This window comes from Lissotriton helveticus, chromosome 10, assembly GCF_964261635.1.
Source record: "Lissotriton helveticus chromosome 10, aLisHel1.1, whole genome shotgun sequence".
Lineage (NCBI taxonomy): Eukaryota > Metazoa > Chordata > Amphibia > Caudata > Salamandridae > Lissotriton > Lissotriton helveticus.
This window is the reverse complement of record NC_136071.1, coordinates 1,066,500,530-1,066,525,629: the sequence shown is the minus strand read 5'-3', so window position 1 is coordinate 1,066,525,629 and position 25,100 is coordinate 1,066,500,530.

Below are 25,100 nucleotides of genomic sequence, written 5' to 3'. Positions count from 1 at the left end.
TTTTTTCCGACCAATAATAAACATTGCAATGCGTGAATTTATCAAATATGAATTTGATTATAGTTAATGGTGACCCCCCCACACATGTTTTGTATTGACATTTGACAAAGCCAATATGTCTGCTTTATAAATGTTGATGTGCTGGTCCCTTGATAAAGCCAATAGGCCAGCTTTTTAGTTCTCGCCTACGCAGCGTACATGCGCTGCATAGGAAAAAGACCTTTAGCAATGGATTCTGTTTTTCAGTCAAAATGCGTGCACGTTTGGCTATTCCCTCGCAGGAGCAAGCTTTAACATATGGTTTCTGCACACTCCCGCAAGGGAAACAGCCGCAGGCCCCCTCCTCTCTCCCCTCCCCCTGCTGCCTCCTCCTCTCCCATCTCCCATCTCGTTTTTTTTTTTTTTTAAACTTTCAGCGTGAGGCACGCGCTGGTTCTTTTTTGGATCCATTTCACAGGGAAGCAACTAAATGAAAGAAGGAAAGAGATGTTGTGAACTGTTTCTTCAAGTCACGGTTTTCAGTAAGTGAGGAGCGAGGCGCGCAGTGGTTGTTCCTTTGTGGTTGCTAGGATGAAGCACAGTAGGGCACCCATCGGCGTGAATCAGTCCACAGTGTTTCTTTAATTGCATTTGCATATCTATGCTCGAGTAGGTCATTTTGTTGCGGCCGCATGGTCGTGCTTGCTCCATTTGCGGCAGGGAGATTGCAGGTTAGGTTAGGCCCTGAAATATTTATTCGTTTACCACCGTAAAGGTGGGCTGTGGCCTCCCTGAGACACTGACGCCTTCCATGATTTATTTTGGGTGCAATGAAGTGGCTTTTCACTGTCATAACGTATTTGTCGGTTAATTAAAAAAAGCAAAGGGTCTGAACTATATACCATTCTCATGGAGATTGCAGGTGAGGTTTTCCCAAGTTTTAAGAATCGATTAAACACCAGGCGCGACCCTGCGATATAAAACTTTGCGTGACTAATCTCCCTATGATAGTAGTGCAGGGCGATATTTAACAAAAATATACACTTTCAAATTAAATTATGGTTTTATTTAACACAAAGTGGGATAATTGTCTATGTATTGACTTAACTTCTGCCTTAGGCTCCATGCACCTATCAAAATCACTGAAAACCACAAAGGGCGTATCACATCATAGAGAACATGCTGGCATCCCAAAAAAAATATCCATGAGTCTTTTGCAGCCCTTCAGCATGATTATCAATATGGTTGGAATTTAGCAGGACGTAAAATACTGCACAGCTCAGCTTAATTTCCAGAAAACCTACGTTTTCTCTCTTCTTTAATATTGGCTTTTCCAATGCTTGTTTTCACTATTGGGGCACGTAAAAAAACATAGATGTACCTGTGTTGCGATGAATCCGAGCCCATGGGTTGGGCCTCGTGAACGCACATTGTGGCCATCTTGAACACTATTCCAAGATGGACGTTGTGTGAGCACATGCATGTGTATGTGTCACAGTGTATGTAATGTTAAGCATGTGCGGTCATGATGCCCTGGTGGGTATGTTTTACATTCCATTTCGAACATGGCTGTGTTAAAGCTATAAGTAACAATAGTGTTGTAATGTACTGCTATTTATGAAGCGCGTGCTACCCCTGACCAGGCATTAAAACATTTTGTAGTGAGTGGCACATTACATGGAATGCAACAAGCAGTGGATAAAACTACTTCTGTAAAACTCCGCCTTTCCCTGAACCTCGTCTTCTTCGCTCCTGATTATGCACCAACTCAATTAATATTAAGGGGGGATTTGTGGGAAAGGGAGAACGCTCGGCTGATGTGATTAGCCAATGCCATTAAGGAACAAGCATTGGCATAGCCAATAGGTCTCGCATTTGGGACCTTATAAGTGCTTAGCCATGCAACAGTTCATGTTGTTGCACCAAGGATATTGTGCTGTATAATCAAACACTTAGAAGGTCCCAAAGGCGAGACCTATTGGCTATGCCAATGCTTGTTATACTTTGTTGTAATGACCCCTTTAAAAAGACAGTAGGTCTACCTTACTCAAAACGACAGCCTTTCCATTGTTACATGAAAACTGTGTGCAGTTCAGCGGGTATTCCTCAACACTACCTTCCCTAAGCATAAGAAACCATTCGCAACCACTCCACTCTGCGATACCTGAACCCTCAGACTCCTAACTATCCCATACACTATGGGGCCTATATATGAGCTGGTTTGAGTAGATTTTACGCCAAGCAACGTGGTGCAAGAGCGATGCAATCCTTTCATGTGATTAATGAAGCCATCAAGGCCACTTTGCGTGGCCCTGAGTTGCTCCATAAATATGGAATAAGGCAATGCAGCGCAAATCGCTGTGTTGCCTTACTCTGCCCTGGGAAGGCATTCCATGTGTGTTGCGTAAGTGGTCCCACACAACTCTCATGGTTTCTGACACATTCCCTGATTTACCAGAACTGGAAGAGTTGGGAATGAGCTATAACATATGCCTTCCCAGTTGAGGCGTGATGAGGAGAAATTTCTTTATTTCTCCTTGTTACCTCCTCTTTCTATGTGTGCTACATCCTGCACAAAAACAATCCTTTGAGGCAAATTCCTGTTTCTTTGTGTGCGGCAGAATGCAGCACATGCAGAAAAAGGAAACAACAAGGAGAAATAAGGACATTTCTCACTGTCACGCTTCTGTTGAAAAGGCATACCATTTTAATATAATCCTAGGTTTAACAACGTTAGTAAATCTGGTATTGCGTAAAATTCCATGGGTGGATGCATGGGAATGCCCATGCCCCACCCATGGAATGCCTTCCTAGCGCAGCGTAACACAAGGCAGCGATTTGTGCTACCTTGCGTTTCTCTGGAACTTGCGAAGACATGCATGGGCCTATATATATAATATCTATCTATCTATATACATACAATCAAAGTAGACTGTTTATTCCAACCAAAAGACCTGAGCCAGATATAACAAGTTGCTAGGTGACTGTTATACATAGGGCCTCATTTAGAGATAAGAGAAAAGAAGAACTTTACCAAAAATAAGCAGATTTCTCGCCCACTAGGTTGGGAGTCGGTTACTCTATTGAGACTGTGTACACTTGAAGGACTTTCCACTGTTATGTTCCTATGTATCTAAATTGGGGCTGAGAAAGGCCTCTTGTAAATACCTGGGTAAAGCAGGTATGGTTTAGGTTCATCAATGCTACAGTCCTAAGTAGCTTTACTTCTCTGACCCCAATTACACTTGCTACTCGCAAAAGAAATATGACTAGCTAGGGTCCAATGTCTGTGGGGATCTTGGGCACTCACAGCTCGAGATGAACCAACCAGTCTTCAGTAAGGTGGGCCTTGCACTTTCTCCCTTTGGTCAGGGCACTCTCCTCTGGTCTCCCTAGGCAGTTCATAAGCCAAGTGAGTCACTGGGAGAGGATTTCTTCTGGTAACTAGATCTTCATCCCAGCGTTTTGGGAGGACAACAATCAGTAGGTCAATTAAAATGCAAATATATTTCTCGGTTATAGTGCAGGGAGAGTCCCCTTTCAAAGTACCGATGAAAGCAAAGTAGCTGGCAAAGAGAGATAATCTTAGCAAACTAAGGGATCATGTGTTGGGAAGCTGTGGCAAAAAACGTGCACATTTTCTGCCCCTTTGAAATAGTCTGTCAGTTTTGAGCAAGTACACCTTTGTGTATGTCCCATTGTTCATGGGCTTTACAGCTAGATGCCTGACTGATAATAAAAGGTCAAGGTACACAGTTTATTCCAACATGAAGGGCTGAGCCATATTGCAAGGTAACAGTCAGATTTAGGGCCTCATTTAGGGAAAAGAGAAAACTAGAAAGCTGCCAAAAAATAGCAGAATTCTCGATCGTCAGGTTGGCAGTCTGTCCACTATACTGAGATCCTATACAAGTGAATGTCATTGCACTGACAACTGCTCACCATGCCTTTGCCATTCAGCCTCTCTGTCTTTGAGATATTAGTTGTGAAAGTTCCAGTCCTGCTACAATCATGGATTCCCCTCTCCACCCTATGAGTGAGAATGGTTAGCTTACCAACAACAGCCTGAGCTGGTATAAGCACCACTGTTATGTCCATTCATTACTTGCCCTGTCCGAGTCCATCAGCCGAAGCTTGGTTGTCTCAATCAGACAAAAGAAACAATAGCCCTCACAAAGAGCGAGAAAACTAACTTTGTTGGTTACATTATGTTTTTGTTTTCACACACCCGCTGTATCGTATCGTCATGCCTGACCCTGGCTTCAAAACAGGGCATGCATTACAGGAACAGGAAGGGGCGGAAACAGGAAAAGGGCAGAGTCGGAGGATCCAGGGAAAAATAAAGAAGCACATTAGAAAGCTCCCGTCTCCCGTGTCTTTCTTGGGGGGGTTAATACAGGAAACTGGCGACAAGGGTGGGATTCCCTGACCCACCACACCAGCTCCCCCTCGACCGCCGCAGCGCGAGAAGCACGGGCGTCTGAAGACGCGCTGCAGAGCGCCAAAAGAAAAAAAAGAAACGAGTGAGAACATCGGGCTGACCCGACGAGGCAGCCTACAATGGACAGAGCGCGACTCCAGAGGTGGCACAGAAGAAATCAGGGTGAGCCTAGTGCATTAGCTACCCTGCAACAAAATGCACTCCTAATTTGCTCAGTGGGAATGAAATACCCACGTCCCTCCGGCGGCCATCTTGGAATCAGGTATCGGGCATAGGAAAGCATTGTATCCTATCATGGCGGCCATTTTGGGGTCAGGCGACCTCCAAAAAACAGCAACAACAAAAAAATCTAAAATTTACGAATTAGAAGCCCCTGCCGTCTACTGGAGCCACATTTTCACCCACCATGTCAGTAGAAGCCACCTCCACGCAGCCCACGGCTACTGGGTCCACCCAAAATGCCCTGCATCTTGGACCAATGCTCATGGGAGTACCTTTTCAATGCCACCCAGAGCCCCTGATGAAGGGGAACAGCATGGGCCCAAATGGAAAAGATGGGCTGAAGATTTTGAGGATTTAATGACGAGGTCGCAAGTTCGTGATCCCAATCAGAAACTTGCGGAATCTAGTGGGGAAAGACATAGCGCAAATAATCAAGGAACTACCGCTGCTAATAGCGCATCCTACGAAGATGTGAAAGGAGCTCTAGATAGGAAGTTCCTCACAAACGAAACCTAGACTATGAACGCTATAAGTTCAACCTTGCCTCGCAAGAAAAGGAGGAGTCAATGAATGACTTCATCGCACGCATCAGGTGTCTCGCCGGATACTGCGAATTCGACAAATTCAACACCGAAGATGCACTTCGCCTGCGCATCATTGAAGGATGCCAATCAGAATCACTACATCGACGACTACTAAAAAACACTACACTCTTGAGGAGATAGAAGAACTCACTCGCATCAATGACCAAGCGGAAGAACATGCGAAAAAGATGGAGGCTAGCAAAACTGAAAAATAAAAAGAGAACAAGCTCTTCGGGTACAGTCCCACACCGACTCGAGGCGTTGCCCTGACCGTCACAAATCTGGTAGGCTCGCAAGAACACATTGCGCAAACTCTCCTCACAGCAGGACCTGAAGCAGCCAACCTAGGAGAAAATCATCGCAATGCTATTGGTGTGGCCAAGACTACCCTCACACAGGCCCATGCCCTGCAGTTGGTCAACAGTGTCATCCATGCAGAAGAGAGAACCACTTGAAGCTGTCTGCCAAACCCGCCGCTCGGAGGTGAAACAGACCAGACAAAGCACAGAATCACGTCACCATGTCAGAGCTGTACAAGGACGGAGAGATCGCTCTTCCAGCTCATCAAGGTCAAGTTCTCAATCAGTAAATTACTACAAATCCCAGCGGTTGATGTCTAGAGAATCATCTTCCCTCACTCCTATATCAAACTTCAAATTTAAATTTGCTTTATTCGAGGTTCACTCATAAAAGCATAAAAATTCCATTGTATTACAGAAAGGATAAAACTAGTTAAAATTTGATGTACAAACAAATAATTTAAAAAACATAGTATAATTACATCATAAAATTCCATATAGAATGCAGATACTCATTTAGTACATTATCTTACCAGATCAATGATAATTTACAAAGAATACATATTCAGTGATCGAGGAACTTCTGTCTAACAATCCATGCCCATCCTAAATATTTGGCAGTAGCTATTGATATAGGGAGTAAAGTGCTAGTGCATATGATTCTTAAGGCTTCAGTACTACTAGTAGTACCTAAAGACTTACACAGTGGAGTTAACCAGATGCGTCTTGGTATTGCATACGCCGAACAAGCAAATAAAAAATGGCCAGTTGTTTCTTTATGTACTCCACATGCCGGACAATTGCTGGTTGACGGACCGCCCCATCTACCAGTCAGAGCTCTAAGGGGTAGGGCACCTGCTCTGAGTTGGAAGAGGAGCTTCCTATCACTTTGGTATAGTTATAGCATCCCAATAAAGCTCTAAGCTAGGGTTGAGCTTTGCTTCTAAAAATCCTCCAGCCATAGTCGAGGAGCTGGTACCACTCCAGTTTCGGTGAGCCACCTTCTTCCAATAAGTATCTTTTAAGACTTATTTGGATGGAAATAATGCTGTCTCTGGATGTTCCCACAGCATTTGGAGACCTAGAACACCCAACGTTTCTCTAAGTACATTCAACCAACTAACTTTATGGAAAACGTCAGACTTGATAATGTCTAGGAATCCAACCGCATAGTGCGAAAGTTCTGGAGTAGTCCAGAGCCTACGCCAATGTAAGATTAGACAAAGCCTAGCTAAATCTACAATAGCCTTCCTACCAAGATCGTACCTGAGTGGCAGCAAGGGAGTACTTGTGGGGAAATGTAAATGTAAATGTAAATGTAGTTGAGCTTATATAGCGCACAGCTACCCGCAGTGGGTTTCCCGGCGCTTGCTTAGGGAACCCTTCCTGGTATTCCCCTGTGAGATAGCAGGGTATCCACAAGGCGAAAGTCAGGCATCCCGCCGCGAGGGGCCGTTGTGGCCAGTAATGGATCGAAAAAACTTGTTTTCTGAAATTTGCACTGGCTGTAATTTCTCAAAACCCCACAGTTCAGCGCCGTACAGCGCCGAGCTGAGGACTTTAGCCTCATAGACCTGGAGTGCTGACTTTATTGGTTTGGTTAAAGATTTTCTATGTTCTATACCAAGTGCTCTTGCTGTTTGCCTATGCCTTAATACCGCAGTGTCTGTATGTTGGGCCCATCTAAGATCCTTTACCGCATGAATCCCTAGGTACGCAAAGGCATTAACCACCTCTAAAGGGCGACCATTCATGGTGAGTTTATTTTTAAAACTACGATGAGGATTAAAAACCATGAGCTTAGTTTTAGCCACATTAACTTCTAAGTCATGATCCCCACAATTTTTTTCAAAAATGAATAGGGCATGCTGCAGGCCACTCGGGGTCTTCGATAAAATCAGAGTGTCGTCTGAAAACATTAAAATAGGTGTCTTGATGCCAGCCAAGGAAGGAGCATCCACATTTGCAGAGAGCATACGGGCAACAACACCATTATTATACAACGTAAAAAGCGTGGGAGCCATCGCGCACCTTTGGCGGACACCCCGCTGCACTGGGAATTCTGAGGTAACCATTCCCTGCCCTCCCCACTGTATCTTAGCAAAGTTTGATTCATGGAGCCTCATCAGCATTGTTAGCAGTTCTACGGGCAGACCCAGGATCTTCAGGACTAGCCACAACTGAGACCTGGGGACTAGGTCAAAGGCAGCCCGCAGATCGACAAATGCCGCGTACAGGCTGCCCTTGCCCAGTAACAGTAGGGTGAAGCGGAAGACCTGATCTACCGTGCTGGTGAACTTCCGAAACCCCGCCTGGAAGCGCGACAAAGCATTTTTCTCCTCGGCCCAATCAAGTAACCTATTGACTACCATCCTCCCAACCACCTTTTGGATAGTATCAATAAGGCTTATGGGCCTGTAATTTCCAGGTTGTGATTTGTCTCCTTTCTTAAATACAGGGATTATCACTGCGCCCTGCCATGATGTTGGGACAGCAGCACCCTGAGCCACTGCATTGGCGAGGAGAACAATATACCCAGCGCTCTTTATCGTGGATAAAGACGTCTGCCGGTACCCCGTCTAAACCCGGTGCTCTACCACTAGCCACTGTGCTAAGAGCCATTGTGACTTTATTAATGCTAAAAGAATTTCCTTTATAAAAGACAGGCCTAAAGCCATCCATCATATTATCAAGCTGATTTGGGGCGTACTGAGGTTTGAAGTAATTCACCCAGTCCTCCTGTGATACGTTGTTACTAGGAGGGTCAGATAACCCCCCCTAACCCACTTGACGATATTCCAGAATTGCCTGGAATCTTTTCTATCACTGGCTTCCTTTAGATCTTGCCAATGGAGCTCGTCCCATAATTTCTTGGCTTTTGTTATACACTTCCTATACTCCTTTCTGGCGATGCGAATGATCTCCAGTTGTCTACCCTTGATAGCTAAGCCAAGGGCAAACCTAGCATTCCTACATTCAGCATTGTACCACTTAACCGGCTTGGGGGTTACACCAATATTCCTCTTAGCTGGTTTTAAAAAGTGATCCCTAATGCTTGAAAAAAGGCTATCATGAATTTTGGTAACATCATCCGAACCTAGATCAGATATGTTCATTTGTTCAATGGCCAATATGGCTTTATCATCCTCCTCGACAATACTATCCAGAACCTGTTGATTGGCCATAACATGCACCCATTTTAACCTGCGCAGATTATTTGTCGGGACAGTTATAGGTGTGCATTCCACGTCCAAGTACAGTTCTACTTGATCAGATTTCCACCATTTATGCACTACACACAGCGGACTATGGTCACTTTCAATTCACCATTTAACCTCCATGTCACCAACCAGATTCCACAGTTTCATGCTACAGAGGACATAATCAATTCTCTTGCTATGTCGCCCATTGTCAAAAGTATTTGCCCCTATCTTATCGCCCTCAGTCCTCCCATTTAATGCCCTTAATCCCCTTTCATAACAAATCGCATTTAAACATATAACATCCTCAGACCAGCGAGTAACAGGTTTCAAATCTAATTTGGGAACACCCCATTGCCTATCCTCCTCGTCACCAGGAAAATCGTCATAGGTAACCAAAGGCTCGAAAGTTCGATTTAAATCACCAGCTATAACAATGTTATTATCTGCAGAGTTGGTTTCTAGGAGGGAATCCAAAGCCGCTAAAACTTCTGACCTCCCTCCCTTGTTACCCCTAGCATAAACATTGTAAATATCAAGCCTTCCCAGGGGACCCAAATCAGCTCTAGTGAGTTGGATATCTTTACTTTTGGTGGTTTCCTCTTTGATATGGAGTGATAAACTCTGGCGGACCCATATGACCAAGCCACCCATTGGTCGCCCCTTGGGTCCTTTAGTTGCCGGGACAAAGTAATTTAAATAACCCTGGGCAAAATGAGGTTCACACAGCCAAGTCTCCTGGAAAATGCACACGTCGAATTCGTTAATAAATGTTATCCAATCTGGAGACTGCTGTCTGGAACGCAAGCCAGCAATGTTCCATGAGATTAACTTACCCACGCCAACCTTATTGCTGGCAATTGAAGTTGAGGAGGTGGCAATGGCAGGGATACTACATAGCACCCTCTCTACCTCACCACTAGGTCTCCTATATCACAGGACAGTGATGAATATGTGTGCATGGTGGCAGACCCAGAGAGACTGAATAAATATCCATGTCTAGATATCCAAGTAGGAAGCCACTCCGCCAAGTTTGTACTAGACACGGGCGCATCACTTAATTACATCTGTATCACAGAATATCAGAGCATGAATCTCAAACTGAAACTTGAACCAGCAGCAGTGCGAGTCTGTACGTGGATGTCTAGGAAACCACTGCCGTGTCTGGAGCAGTTCCGCACTACGCTGACGTACAAAGACCGACAAATTCAAGCACATATTCATGTGATCGAAGGCCCTGAAGCAGCAGGCTGCTTCCTCAGCCTGCAACAGCAAAACGTCTGAAGCTGGTTGAGATCCTATACAAAGTGGATGACTTGCCGGACATTGTCAACAAATTCCCGAAACTATTCAGCGGACTAGGAAAACTAACACACTTCAAAGTCAAGTTGCACATCAACGAACAAATAACACCGATAGCGCAACATCACAGGAAGGTACCATTCCACCTGCAAGAGGCAGTAGAGGCCGTAGAGGACGAGCTACAAGACCTACTGCAAACGGACATCATAGAGTGTTCAACAGGACCCACCCCATGGGTGTCGCCGGTCATGGTTGTGCCCAAGAGAGGTCAAGACAACAAGGTATGCCTGTGTGTGGACATGCAAGCCCCTAATTCGGCCATTGAGAGAGCACGGCACCCTGAACCCCACATCAGTGACATGATTACGCGCCTAAACGGAGCGACTTCTCGAAATTGGACGTTAACAAGGGCTATCACCACTAGAATTACATGAGAAGTCGAGGTACATCACCACATTCACCACTCACCAAGGCCTCTTCCGATATAAACGTCTCAATTTTGGAATTTCCTCAGCAGCCGAGATCTTTCAGGAGGCCATCCGGCGGGTAATTCAAGACATTCCAAACGCATTTAACTATAGCAACGACATCCTGGTCTTTGGGGAAAACCAGAAAGAACATGACAAAGCACTTGATCGGGTATGTCATGCCCTCCTTAATGCCAACCTCACACTCAACCAGGACAAGTTTATAAGTCGACACTCAAATTCTACGGCCACATCTTCTCTAAGGACGGCATGATACCTGACCCGGAGAAAGTATCTGCCATTTTGGACACTCCACAACCACAAGACGTCAGTGACCTCCGATCATTTCTAGGGATGGCCAGCTACTGTGCACGTTACATCAAAGACTATGCCACCATCAGCTATCCACTCAGAGAACTGACACGTCAAGAACAGCAATTCCTGTAGTCAGATAATTGCGAACATGATTTAAACAAGATCAAAGAGGCGGTGAGAACTGCGATCAACCTAGCAAACTTCAACACCAAACGGAAGACTGAAATCAATGTGGATGCCAGCCCAGTGGGATTAGGTGAATTCCTGGCATAGTATGATGGTGAAGCTGACCAATGCCACATTGTCGCATATGCCAGTCGCAGGCTCACCGACACGGAAAAAGCTTACTCCCAACCAGAATAAGAAAGCTTTGCGGTTGTGTGGGCATGTGAACCCTTTCATCTCTTCATCTACGGGAAACACTTCACCCTCATCACGGATCACTAGGCGCTGACAACCGTCTTTGGTAACACGCGGGCAAAGATGCCCCCACGGACTGAACGGTGGGGAATTCGCCTATAAGACTACACCTACACAATTATCCACAAACCGGGGAAGGCAGAAAACCCAGCGGACTACATGTCGCGACATCCACAGACCCGAACAATAGTGCGACGCTTTGTGGCGGAGGAATACCTCCACTTCATCATCGACCATGCCTGTCCACCCGAGGTCTCGCTAGAAGCCATACGAGAAGCATCAGCTCAAGACGCCACAATTCAAAACATTATGCACCGAATCCGCACCAACTTGTGGAGACATTTAGACGACCTCACAGAAACGAAGCTGTCAACACTCAAGAACTTGCTGCGTTCAGACATGTCCAAGAAGAACTGTCTGTCAATACTGACGGACTACTACTGAGAGACAGAAGAATCGTGATCCCTCAAAGGTTAAGACAAGGAATTGTCATCCTGGCACACGAATGACACAGAAAAGTGGTGGCCACGAAGAAAGCGTTACGAGAACGCGTCTGGTTCCCGTCCCTCAACCAGATGGTGGACGCTATGCTCCGAGACTGTACATCCTGCCAACTAGTGGAACGAGATGAACCACCAGCGCCACTGCAGATGTCGGACCTCCAAGACAGTGTGTGGAAACAAGTAGGTATTGACTTCTTCGGCCCGTTGAAATCAGGGAAATACATTGTCGTCATCATGGACGATTACTCTCGGTTTCCCATTGCTCATCAAATCTCTTCCACCAAAGCGACGGCCGTCATACCCGTCATGGACGAAGCATTTGCAGCATGGGGAATACCTACGGTGGTGAAGACAGACAACGGGCCACCATTCAATGGACAAGAATTTGCGGAATTTGCAAAACACCTGAACTTCAAATATCGGAAGATCACTCCTTTGTGGCCCCAGGCTAACGGGATGGTAGAACGTTTTATGGGAACAATCAAAAAGGCCATGCAGCAAGCTGAACTGGCTTGCCGCGACATTCACCTGGCACTAAATGAAGTGCTGCGAGCCTATCAGACCACGCCGCACAGCACCACAAATCATTGCCCTGCCACTCTAAAGTTTGGGCTAGTTCAACGTACCTGGCTCCCAACTACAGATCCTGTCATGCAATCCTGAGTCATGACCACAGACCATGACACTCTAGTAGAACTTGATCACCCCAAGAAAGCCAAAATGAACATGCTGATGACCGCAGATATGCAAAGACGTCCGACATCCGTGAAGGAGACTGGGTGTTAGTGAAGCAGGACAAGAGAACCAAAGCAGACAGTCGCTACCTTGCACACCCTGTGCAAGTCACAAGAAGAAAAGGGACTGTTGTATTCTATCTAGGACCCTAATTCGATATTACCGATTTATGCCCTTATGTGGTTATAATAAATAATTTCCTTATAAAGGCATAAGAATCATATCCATATTTAGGCATAGCCCATGCAGTCCAAATACGGCAAGGCTACTCCCCTAGACTCCTAGAAAGTACAACGCGTTCTTTAAACAAACCAAGCCTCCAGCAGCCCGGGAAATCCCCCTCATTTGTTTTGATTTGCACAAGAACTCCTGGAGTCCAGAAAGAACTGTTAGTTCTTGGTGACGTCTTGTGTCCAACCTTACGTCAAACCTGGCATCTTTCAGGTATAAATATACCAACTTTGCCTTAAGCAAACACATGGTGGTTTGGAGCAGAGCGGCTATCTACTTGCCCGACGCCCAGCTGATGCGAGAGCCGAAGGAAGCTGACCCTCCCTTTTGACGCAGTGAGAAAGACGCTGTCTTTTTCTCCAGCCGAGAAAATCCAGCTCCAGTGTTTCCAGTCACCCTTGTAGGTTGCTGGGAGATCGAGTCCTGAGAGAGAGATACAAGACCTCCTACATTCTAGAGCCAAGGTACGGAGTTGACTAAACCCTTAAGAGAATTCTTGATTCAGATCCTTGGCGAAAACCAACTTAACTTAAACTGCTACTTACTTACTCCTTCCCACGTATTAGGCTTAGGTCAGGTACACTGGTGTAGGCGTATCTTAGAAGTACCAGTTGAGTACGTTAGTCAATGTTTTTATGTATGTATGTATTTTATCCATTTTAAAGTATCATATGGCTAAGAAACCATATCAATGCTTTTACAGTATTATTTTATAATACTCCTTTTACTGTACGCACTATACTTTATGATAAGTATTGCAATTGTGGCAATTAATTTCTCTTGCATGAGAAAAAAGACTGCTCAATAAATAACACCTTTTATTGAAAACGCCTGTCTCCCTATTTCTCTGCACTCTGGTGAAACTAAGTATGCACGATTGACTGACTGAAATAGTTGTCTATTGTTTTCACACGACTCTAGAGATACACTCTTTATTCTGAGGGAGCAAAGTTGTCATGTTTATGCGGTTGTCAGAAGCTAATCCCTTCTTGTCTAAATCCGGACAGTTAACTCTTTCCTGAACATTCGAGAAAGTTTCTAGTGACCTCTGAGCTAGCTGGCAAAAATAATTAAGTCTAATAAAGTCAGTAGAGACCTAGTCGACCTCAGTCCTACGTCTACACTACTGTTTATATTATTCCAATGCGCAGAGCCTATTGGGAATATAGGAACTACACTACAGGACCATGGTCACTGCAGAGTCTGAAGGCAAGCGAACGACCAGAAACATATCACACTACAAAAGGTGCACCCGATCTGCCTATAGTCGAGTTCAAGAGCCTGACCGTGACACAGATTCGTCAAGTCAAGAAAGTAACAGTGACCGTGAACATCGTTGCACCCTGGAGTCTGAGTACACGAGAGACAAGAGCCCGCTTGACCAGATACAAGCCAGCCGACCACGAAGAAAAATTCGGAGGCCTGTTCGGCTTATTGAAGAACTCTGAAATAAGGTAAACACTTAAAATACAAAGGGGGGAGGTGTCATTTCCTCATGCCTGACCCTGGCTTCAAGACAGGGCAGGCATTACAGGAACAGGAAGGTGCGGAAACAGGAAAAGGACACGGGGAGAAATAAAGAAGCACATAGGAAGCTCCTGTCTCCCGCATCTTTCTTGGGGGGGTTAATACAGGAAACCCTGCTTATGGAGTTTGTAAAAAAACATACCAAAACAACGATGGGCGTCTAACAAAACTGTGGTGTTAGCTGAACATTCCGCATGCCTCGCTGGCAGATGGGGGGGTAGAGAGAGTGCCCCAGTAGGCAGACTGATATCTAGGTATGGCAGTAGTTCTGATTTAGGGAAGCAAAGGCATGTGACTCTTCTGAACTACTAGGCTGCCCGCCATTGTCTAAATCACTCCCATTGTTCCTTCTAAATTGTGCCCGAAGATTAGTCTGGAGCTCTTCCACAGCTAACTAGTTCAAACATGAAACTACTTGTTTATAAACTGAACATGCAAAAACCTGAAGTAGTGTGTCATGTCATGTACAATTGATTGTCCCATGTAACACCATACCATAGTTGAGCTGGACTACTGTAAAGGAAATTTAAAAAATACCAAAAAAAAGATAGGTATCCCTAAAATTAAAAAGCTGTTTGACAGATTATGAATAGTGAATTTCACTTTGTAGGATAAAAGTAATGAAATGAATGAAATGAAAAGCAATTTATAAACGTGCTACTAAGCCCGAAGGCATCAAGGCGCCTAACCAAGAAGGAAATCATAAAAAGGCAAATCCAGAGCTAAGGGTACGCTTTGGCAAATAGCCAGGTCTTAAGGGCCCTCCTAAAAGCTTGCATTGAGGGAAGGGACTTAATTTCAGCCGGCAGAGTATTCCACAACTTTGGAGCAAGGCTCGAAAATGCTCTGCCACCCCACTTGGCTCTACGAACGCACGGGACTGCTAACAGAGATTTATTGATAGAGCGCAAAGTTCTGGAAGGGGTGTAAGGGACCAACAGGTCTCCTATGCCTCCAGACCTGTTTGTAGCCAGAGCCCCATAGATCAAACACAGGGACTTAAAGGAGATCCTGGCCTCGATCGGAAGCCAATGTAATGTCTTTCTCGCAGCAGTGGCTGAGGCACGCCTAGGTAAGTCCAGTACAAACTTGGCTGCGGCGTTCTGCACCATCTGAAGCCGCAGTAACAGACCCTTGTTGATACCTAGATATAAGGCATTGCAATAGTCAAGTCTGGAACCTATTAATGCTACTACAACTTGCTTTCTGGCCTGAGGGGACAGATAGTGCTTAATCTTCCGCAAGATATTTATTATCCCCCAACAAGTGGAGATAGTCCTGTTTACTTGCTGACCCATCCCCAGGGTTGGGTCAATCATGACTCCTAAATTCCTGGCAAGGGCAGTGGGTACAGGGCAAGCTCCCAGAGATGTAGGCCACCATTCCGCAGACCAAATGTCCTCCTTTCCACCAAACACCAGAATTTCTGTCTTCTCGCCATTAAGCTTCAATGAATTGCAAATCATCCATTGAGCGACTGCCTCCATACAAGATCTAAAATTGGAGGCAGCAGAGATGACAGGTTGGGCGAGAGACAGCAAAATCTGAGTGTCATCGGCATAGGAGACTACCTCCATCCCATATGATCTGATAAGCCTGGCAAGTGGGGTCACATAGATGTTAAAAAGGGTCGGACTTAATGCCGACCCCTGAGGGACCCCACAATGCACAGGAAGGGATGGAGATAGAAACTCCCCCAGCTTAACTCTCTGTTCCCTCTGGCCCAGGAAAGAGGCCAGCAAACTAAGCGCGGGCCCCTCAACCCCTATCTCCCTCAGTCGAGATGTTAACACCGAGGGATACAGAGTATCAAATGCAGCCGTGAGATCTAACAGGATAAGGAGGGTAGTCTGGCCCTTATCAACTCTGGTGCGGATGTTATCAAGCACTATGGTAAGGGCCGACTCCGTACTATGCCCTCTCCTAAATCCATGCTGCGAATGATCCAAAAGGCCAGAGGTTTCCAGAAAGGCTGCAAGATGCTGGTTAAGATGGGTTTCCAGCATCTTTGCAGGGGCTGAGAGCAGCGAGATGGGGCAGAAGTTTTTAAGAATCCCTAGATCTAATGTGGGCTTTTTTAATAGTGGCTTAACCACAGCTCTTTTCCATTGTAAGGGGAAAATCCCATCCTTCATTGCCCTATTCATGATCTCTAATAACTGAGGCAGAAGAGTCTCCTTGCATTGTTTGAGGAGTTTCAGTGGGCAGGGGTCTAGGGAAGACCCAGACCTAGTCTTGTTCAAAAGGGCTTCGAGATCCTGGAGGGAGAGGGGTGGAAAATTGGACAAACACCCTAAGGGCACCTCCTCGGGTGGTGTTAGCGGGGGGATAGATAAGCACGGAGAGATAAATAATGAGATCCTCTGTAGCTCTAATGACGAATATATGTCCACAATTTTAGACTGAAAGAATTGTGCAACATCATTGCAGAGCTGCTGTGAGCTGACAACGGGATCTGGCACCTTCAAAGAGGTGAGCGAGTCTACGATCTTAAATAGCTCTTTCGGCCAGGTGAGCGAGGTAGTACGGATCGTAAAATACTCTTGCTTAGTTCTTATCACCTCCGCCTTATAATTTCTCAAGAGGGTTTTATGATTTTCCCTATCCCGCATATCCCAACTAGTCCTCCAGAGACGTTCCTGTCTCCTTACTCCCTGCCTAAGGAGTCTTAAAGGTTCCGAGAACCAGGGGGCCGAGGAACTTTTCCTGGCAGAGTAACGCAATGACACTGGGGCAAGTTTGTCAATAGCTTTTTTAATGGCACTATCCATCCTAAGTACTGCCAAACCTACATCCTCCTCCGAGGAGATAGCCTGACTGGGCAATCTGGGGGCGAGCGCATCATTAGTTATATTCTTAAAGTTACGCCTCAGTTCCATTTTACTTGACTCGTTCCCCTTGCTATTGACAGTGGCTATCATTAATTCTATAGGGACAGCGTAATGTACTTTTGTTTTGCCAATCCTAAGTGGAAGACGACGAGCACAGATCACTTGTGACAGATGTCTATCATCGTATTTATATTACCACGAAGCGGCCTCCCTCTGCCATGAATTCTTCATTCATTCTTTCAGGTGTTTGTGAAAGTTATATAACAAGACGTATAGCCAGTCCGCAGTACTGCCATATATCTGGTCTCGAGATCTCCTTTTTCTCGACCTCAGAAGTCCCTGCATACAAAGTCTTTGCATCGCCTCACCACTTGCTCCAGCGCCGACCTTACCATGATCGATCATCATATTCTTCAAGAAGCATTCAAGTTTGTTTCCATTTATGGGCTCCGCTATCCATCTGAATCCTTTTCTGCACATGACATCCTTACTCATTGGAGTTTAGGATCTGGCATGTTGTATTTGTGGCTTTCCTGATGAAGGCGCTTGGGTTGTCGAAACGTGCATAGACTCGAAGATCTACCGAATGATCAAAGCCACTCTATTGTCTCTCAACAAGGATATATGGTTTGGGAAATAATTTTCCTTTTTTCTTAGATCAAATGTTTGATTTAATTACCCTTGAATATTATGTCTATATTTATTAGTGACATTGTTATGATTCTACATTAATAGGTTTGCATAATTGTGAATATAGTATCCAAAGTATCAAAAGATAGGATTGTATCTGTTAAAACTACACACATGAAACTTGATCCTATTGACTTAATGCTTTGAGAGGCAATGAGATTGTGATGTATGTTGTTTTTAATTGCCATGTGATCACACAGGCATTGTTTATCATAATTCTATTTAGGCATTTTGTATGAATAAAAGGTCTTTATAATGTATTCTTTTGTGCACATTTAGCCTTTTCAGTACCATGTAGCATTTATGCTCTTAAAAGAGTAGAATAATAGTTGCCTAGGGACTTGTTTTGTACAATTAAAATTATATTGTTACCATGACTCTTGTATATGTACCATAAGGTAACTGCCCCTATACAAAAATGAGATTTCCATTTGGCTTAAAAATCGTTTGAGTTTGTACAAGCAGTGAGCAAAACCTAACTATTGCTCTGGAAAGTCTACTTCAGATAAATTATCCATCAGACACAGTGTTAACAAAGATACAAAAATTATAATTCATATGGATATCTCTAACTTATTTTAGCCTGATTTTTAAATCTTTTGTTTTGTACTCAGTGTGTTAAACTCATATTTAAATGAGCAGTGAGCGGACGTGCAGCGCCTGACAGGTTTTACCTACGCTTATCTCTTTGCTGAATTTTGCACATTAATCATATTGCACATTTTTGTCTGCTTTCTAATTGCTGCTGAAACTTTTATTTACTTATTTTTAGAATTGAGCATAGAATTACAAAGGATTTTAGCTTGATTTTTAAATCTTTGTATTGTACTGAGTGTGTTAAACTCAGCTGTTGGTTTCTTGAAGTAATGCTGAACTTTCCGCAGCAGCCATTTTGACTGTACCACGCTTTTTTTTCCTGCTGAGGGCACTAGTTGATGCACGCCGCCCTGCTTCATCTACTATTTAAATGAGCAGTGAAATGACGCGCAGCGCCCTACTCTTATCTCTTCGCGGAATTTTGACAATAATTGTATTGCACATTTTTGTCTGCTTTCTAATTGCTGCTGAAACTTTTATTAACTTATTTTTAGAATTGAGGTTAGAATTACAACTGATTTTAGCCTGAGTTTTAAATCTTTGTTTTGTACTGAGTGTATTAAACTCAGCTGTTGGTTTCTCGAAGTAATGCTGAACTTTTCGCGGCAGCCATTTGGATTGTGCCACCTGTTTTCTTCCTGCTGAGGGCACTAGTTGATGCACGCCGCCCTGCTTCATCTACTATTTAAATGAGCAGTGAGCGGACGCGCGCAGCGGGTGCGACGGGTGCACGCCAAAGGCAAGCCCGTCTGCGTCCATCAGCGCCCTTTCTGGACCAGGGTCCACAAACCCTGGCCAAATGTGTGGCCAGTCTGAAATCTTGATACAATACTGCACTGAACAACTGATGAAATATCGCCCTAATACTGATCCTGATTGTAATGTTAATCTCTTGTTAAATAATGCTTTTCACTGCTTTTGTTGAAACTTTATGTTTTGCACAGCACTTCCTAAAGATAAGACAAGCGGAATTTTGAATACCGCCCCGCCTTTAAAAACCAATCTTTTGTTGTTGGGTAAGAATTCTTCTAACAAGGTTTTTACATTCTGGAACATCAATTGCCGCTCCCTCCCCAAACATAAGATGGACATATTTGATCTTTTAAATAGTGAACATCCAGACACCATCTTCCTAACTGAAATGTGGCTACATACAAGTTCTGGTCCTGATGTAGCTTTAGCTTTACCATCTAACTATGCTATAGTTAGAAAGGATAGAGTTTGTGGGAAGGGCGGAGGAATTGCCATAATCTATGATGAATCCTATCAATATAAGTTGGAAGATTTACCTTTTTCAAGTTGTGAAGCAGCTTTATTTAAAATCACAATGACCCTGCAACTTACTTTTTTGGGCATTCTCGTCTATCGGCCTCCTAGACCATCAGGTTCCTGGGCTTCTTCACTTCCAGATTTGGTCACTCCATGTCTTCTTGTATCAGCAAATGTCACTATTCTGGGTAATTTTAATTTACATCTTGATAAACCGGAATGTACGGTCAGCAGTACACTGATTGCTGATTTTGCAGCACTACATCTCTTACTTTGTAATATAGGCCCCACACATATTGCTGGCCATTTGTTGGATCCCATTTTCTCCAACTTGTCTTGCCTTCAGTGTTATCCTGCTCTTCCTTTATGTTGGTCAGATCACTTTGCAGTTAAGTTTCACTGTACTTTTTCGGTGACTCCAATTGCAGCCACCGTTAGTACTCCACAAAGATCTCGGAATTGGAGTAAATCGGATATGGAAGCCTTTAACAAGCTTCTTTCTAATAGCGCCCCTACTATTCATCATATGTCAACTACCTCGTTGACTATAATACATGAATGAATTTTAAATGAAATGGAGTATTGTCTCCCACTATCTACAAAAAAAACTACAATCACCATCCTCCAGCCCCTTGGTTTACGGAGCAATTAAAAATTGAAAAAAACAAATGTAAAGCTTTGGAAAGAAGTTAGAGGAGGAATTACACGCAGGAGTCAAAATTAAAATATAAGCAAGCTTTAAAACACTATCAAGCTCTCTGTAAATCAGCAAGGAAGTACTATGTTTCCTCCACCATCTCCAATGCCCAGAATTGTTTGCGTACCCTGTTTACTATGGTGAAAAAACTTGCTGGCTCTGATACACAGTCAATACCACCTATTTTAAATGAACAACAATGCAACAGTCTTGCCAACTACTTTGTGAACAAAGTAGAGCAAATACATTCCACACTGCAAAATACTCAGCCAGTGGCATCTGCTATGCCACTTTCTACAACTGAGCCTGCCCATAGGGTGGAGTACACCACCAGATTAGAAACCTGGGCACTCTTTTACATCAATTCTTTAAAAAAGATTTTAAACAGCATTAAATCCGGGTCTCCTCGCGATCTCATCCCTGTATCTGTGTTGAAGCCGTTGGATTTACCATCTCTCATGTTAATTATGCAGCTGCTTAATGCCTCTATTCAAGTAGCTATTGTCCCATCGGACTGTAAACATGCCATGGTCCTTCCCCTCTTAAAGAAGGCCAATGATGACCCGGCCCAGCCATCTAATTTTAGGCCTATTTCTTTACTTCTGACCTATTCTAAAATTCTGGAAAAGCGTGTTAACTTGCAACTAACTCAATTTGTCGAATCTGCTGCCTTCCTACACTCCTCTCAATCCAGCTTTAGGGCCGGCTATTCTATGGAGACAACTCTTCTTGAAGTATCAGAAATGTTACGACAACGATTGAACTCTGGGGACACCGTGGCTCTTATACTGCTCGACTTGAGGGCTGTATTTGACACGGTGTCCCATACCGTGCTAAATAAATCCTTGAAATCTCTTGGCATCACCGGCTCAGCGCTCGGCTGACTTTAATCTTTTTTAGCTAAACGGACATTCAAGTTTTTTCATCCAGAGGCACTTCTAAAATTCACTCTTCTTCCTATGGGGTAACCCATGGTTCTATCCTAAGACCTCTTCTGTTCAATTTGAATGTTAAACCTTTGGCAACAATTGCAGAGGAGGCAGGGTTGTGCCTTTTCTCTTATGCTGATGATACCCAAATCATCTTTTCCCTTTCTACGGAAAGAATGCCTGGACCTTCAGTTCTTCAGACTTGATTGAGGAATATTGCATCTTGGATGCAAGCAAATCTACTTAAGCGTAACGGCGAAAAAACTGAGGTCCCAATTTTTGAGTAAAAATAAAAATCTCTGGCATCCCCAGCAATGACCGAGTGAAATGGGAGCTCTACCTCAGCCCACTGATCATGTCCATAATTTGGGAGTCATCATTGATGACAAACTATCTATGAGCAGCAAACAGTGAAGATGGCAGCCACTTGTTTCACCATTTTAAAATGGTTGAAAAAAATTATCTGGATGCTTCCAATCTCCACTCAAAAGACCATAGTCCAGGCCCTTGTGACATTTAGAATGGACTACGGAAACATCCTTTATTTGGGATCAAACACGGATGTTACGGGGAGGCTGCAGGTGGTACAAAACTCTGCTGCCAGGCTGCTCTGCCAGCTTTCTAAAACATCTCCCGTCTCCAGTGTTTTGCGAAATCTTCATTGGCTTAAGGTTGAAAACCGTGTTAAGTTTAAGGCCCTGAGTTATATGTACAAAATCAAGGTTGGCTGTGCTACTAAATGTTTGCAAACCCTAGCCCACCCTTACCAACCTTCTCGTTTACTATAATCGACTACTCAGGCAAAAATCCTGGTGCCTAGGATTAAACTCACAAGAATGGGAGGTCGTTCGTTTGCTTGCCTTGGTCTATCCATGTGGAATTCTCTTCCCATTGCACTTCGCAATGAAACTTCAATGAAACTTCATACATTAATTTTCGTAAACTTTTAAACACGTGGTTATTTAATCAATAATTATCTATTTATCTGCATCTCTTTGTTTCTTTTCTTTACTCTTTTTTTTCTTCCGTCAGGTTTTAGCGATGGGAAACCCTTGTTGGGTAGCTGTGCGCTGTACAAAATTAATTTATCATAACATAACTTCAGATTCTTATCCTTTTGAGTCAGTGCCAAAGCAATGCCCACTCCAAGCAGGTGGGTCTGAGGAGGGAAATTACACCAGGAAGTCCTACAGGACCGAGCAGGCAAACTGATCCTCCCAATGGAGTAAACAATTGATCAGTAGTGCCTGGTAAAAGAATGGGCAGATGCCCACATGGATGCCTGGTTAATGTCCAAAACCTGGACACCCAAACTAGGGCTGTTGTTGTGGTGACTTTCGTCCTGGTATAACAATCTCCAAGGCCCTTAGGAGGATCCTACTTGACCAATAAATAACACAGATGTATGCAGCGCACAATCCGTGTAATTGAGGTCTGCTTCTGGACAGCCTTTTCTTTCTTCACACTAGCAAAAGCCTACACACAGTTGATTGTCAACATAGTAATCCTTAGTTGTTTCAGTGTAGAAACTGGTGTAACCTCAATTCTTTTTTGATGGATCTAGCAGGGAAAAGAAGGCAGGGAATATGATAGATAGCTTCAAGCAATAGAGTGACACCACTTTAGTAAGGAGGGATGGATGGGTCCTATGCACCAGTTATTGAGACAAAAACATAGTATATAAAGTCTGAAATGGCAAAGAATGTAGCTTGTGAGTACAGAATATCAGAAGTGATTGGAAATGCAATTTCAAGGTCAAGTGCCTCAGTGTACAGCTTCGGGGTGGCTCAAAGGGAGCATGCACTCAAAGAGATAGAACCAGATTAAGTTCCACTGCAGCAAAAAGAAGTGTGCATGAGGGGACATAAGTGATATCCCCTTTAAAAAATGCATCACAATGATAATGTAACATAAGAAAAGTTGAAAGAGCCGATAAGTAGCCCTTAATTATGCACACTGAAAAGCCTTGCCAGAACAATACCAGTAAAGTATGAAACATCAGAAAGCCTTGCCTACGGAAGATGTCATATAGGCCTTGAGAGGGGAACAGCACCATTTTATATATTCACTTTTAAAGTTGACATCTTTCTTAAACATTGACCCTTAACACACACTTGCATGCGTGCACATATAGGATAATATTCTCTGAAATGGATTTGTTTACATTTACACTTCTTCGCAGGCATATAATCAGGGCCTTGAACATTCTGTACCAGGCTTAAATTCACGACACAAAATGTTGATGTTTGTAGTTGCCCGCTCGATGACAGCACTGCAAGGGTGGAATCAATAATGACAGCCTTTCAAGGGCTCCAGTATGGTAACACGGGTGAACTTTATTATGCAAATGACGCTAATCCTTTGTTTAGACAGCAGAGCATTTTGATGTCACTGTCAAGGGCACCCCATCTGAATCCTATTTACCTTCCAGAGAAGGATGATGGCCTGCTCTGCATACGACTGGGCTCCCAGATGAAATATGCCCACAGGTAACAGGGTAGTTGGTTCACCCTAGGGTATTCTGACAGATTCTCTCCCCCTAATCCCACTAGGTTTCAAAGCTCTAGGTAGGATTACAGATATTATTGGAAATGTATGCTTATAATCAATGTAACAGCACAAGGGTGGAACTGTGGCCCAAAGGACAGGGCCAGGGGCCAGAGTCTCTGCTAGCCCACCGCCAGCCCAAATGTCTTTCATCTCCGCAATACTACAAGCATTTAAGGCACCACTAGGTGAGCTCTGTAGGCCCTCTGTGCTCGTGGATGAGGGCCAGTGGGCTTGGAAGCATTACAAATCGGAGGCAGGAAACACCAAGTCTACGCCCAATTGTATGGCAAGCTCCCCTCTGAGAAATAGCTCTCATGAGTGGTGTACAATACTACTAAACTTCGCAGATCCATATCTGAACATAGTTCAGAGCTGTTTATTTTATAAGAAGATAAAAAACGAGATGACATTTATTACAGAATCCTGACCTGTAGAGTAGTCCATGCCAGACCCAAGGATATGTAATCAAAAGGTGCGACTGCGAAAACAGGAGGGGAGTTTCCCCCAAGAAAGCTTCCAGGAAGTGATTGTCTGGTGTTTGCTTTGGAACTCTCAGTTACCTTCTCCTTCACATACATTTTAATATATCACTCCCCGGGTCCCTCATCTGAATTTAGTTCAGCACCTCCTGAATTAACTGAGGAACTTAGTCCAAAAATATCTATCTTTACAGTAGTAGGAGAGCTTAACATACATTTTAATAAAGACAGTAATGAAAGCATAAAAATTCTTAGGCAAGATATGTCAGCAATTTAAATAATTCAAGTAGTAAAGCAGCCTACCCACAAACACGGCCATATATTGGATCCTATTTTTTCCAGTAGTGAGGAGCTTACTACAGATATTCCCATTCCCATTCCCATTTACTAACCAGACCATTATCTAATACCATTTTCTCTTAACATTTCTAGGGATACAGAAAAACAGTCTCACTATGCTCAATTAACGATGTTGGTTTAAATTAGATGGGAAAACACCTGAACAGATTTAGCACTAAAAAGGAAAGGAGGAGTTAATGAGAGACATAAACACTTTGAGAATTGGCTTATAGGCTCCTTGGACACCTTGGTCCCTATGAAGTTAAGGGGCTCATGTCGTCCAGCAGGTCTTTTGGTACTCAGCCAAGCTCAGTGGATTAAAAAGGGAAGGCAAAAAAACACAAAGACAAGAGCAAAACGTATGATGGGCCAAGTAAGGCATCATACAAAAATGCAACAAAAATACCAGTACGCCATCAGAGATTCCAGGGTAACATATCTCAGCACCAAAACAGAGAGTGCTCCAAACTAATCAAAGGAATTGTTTAAACTGG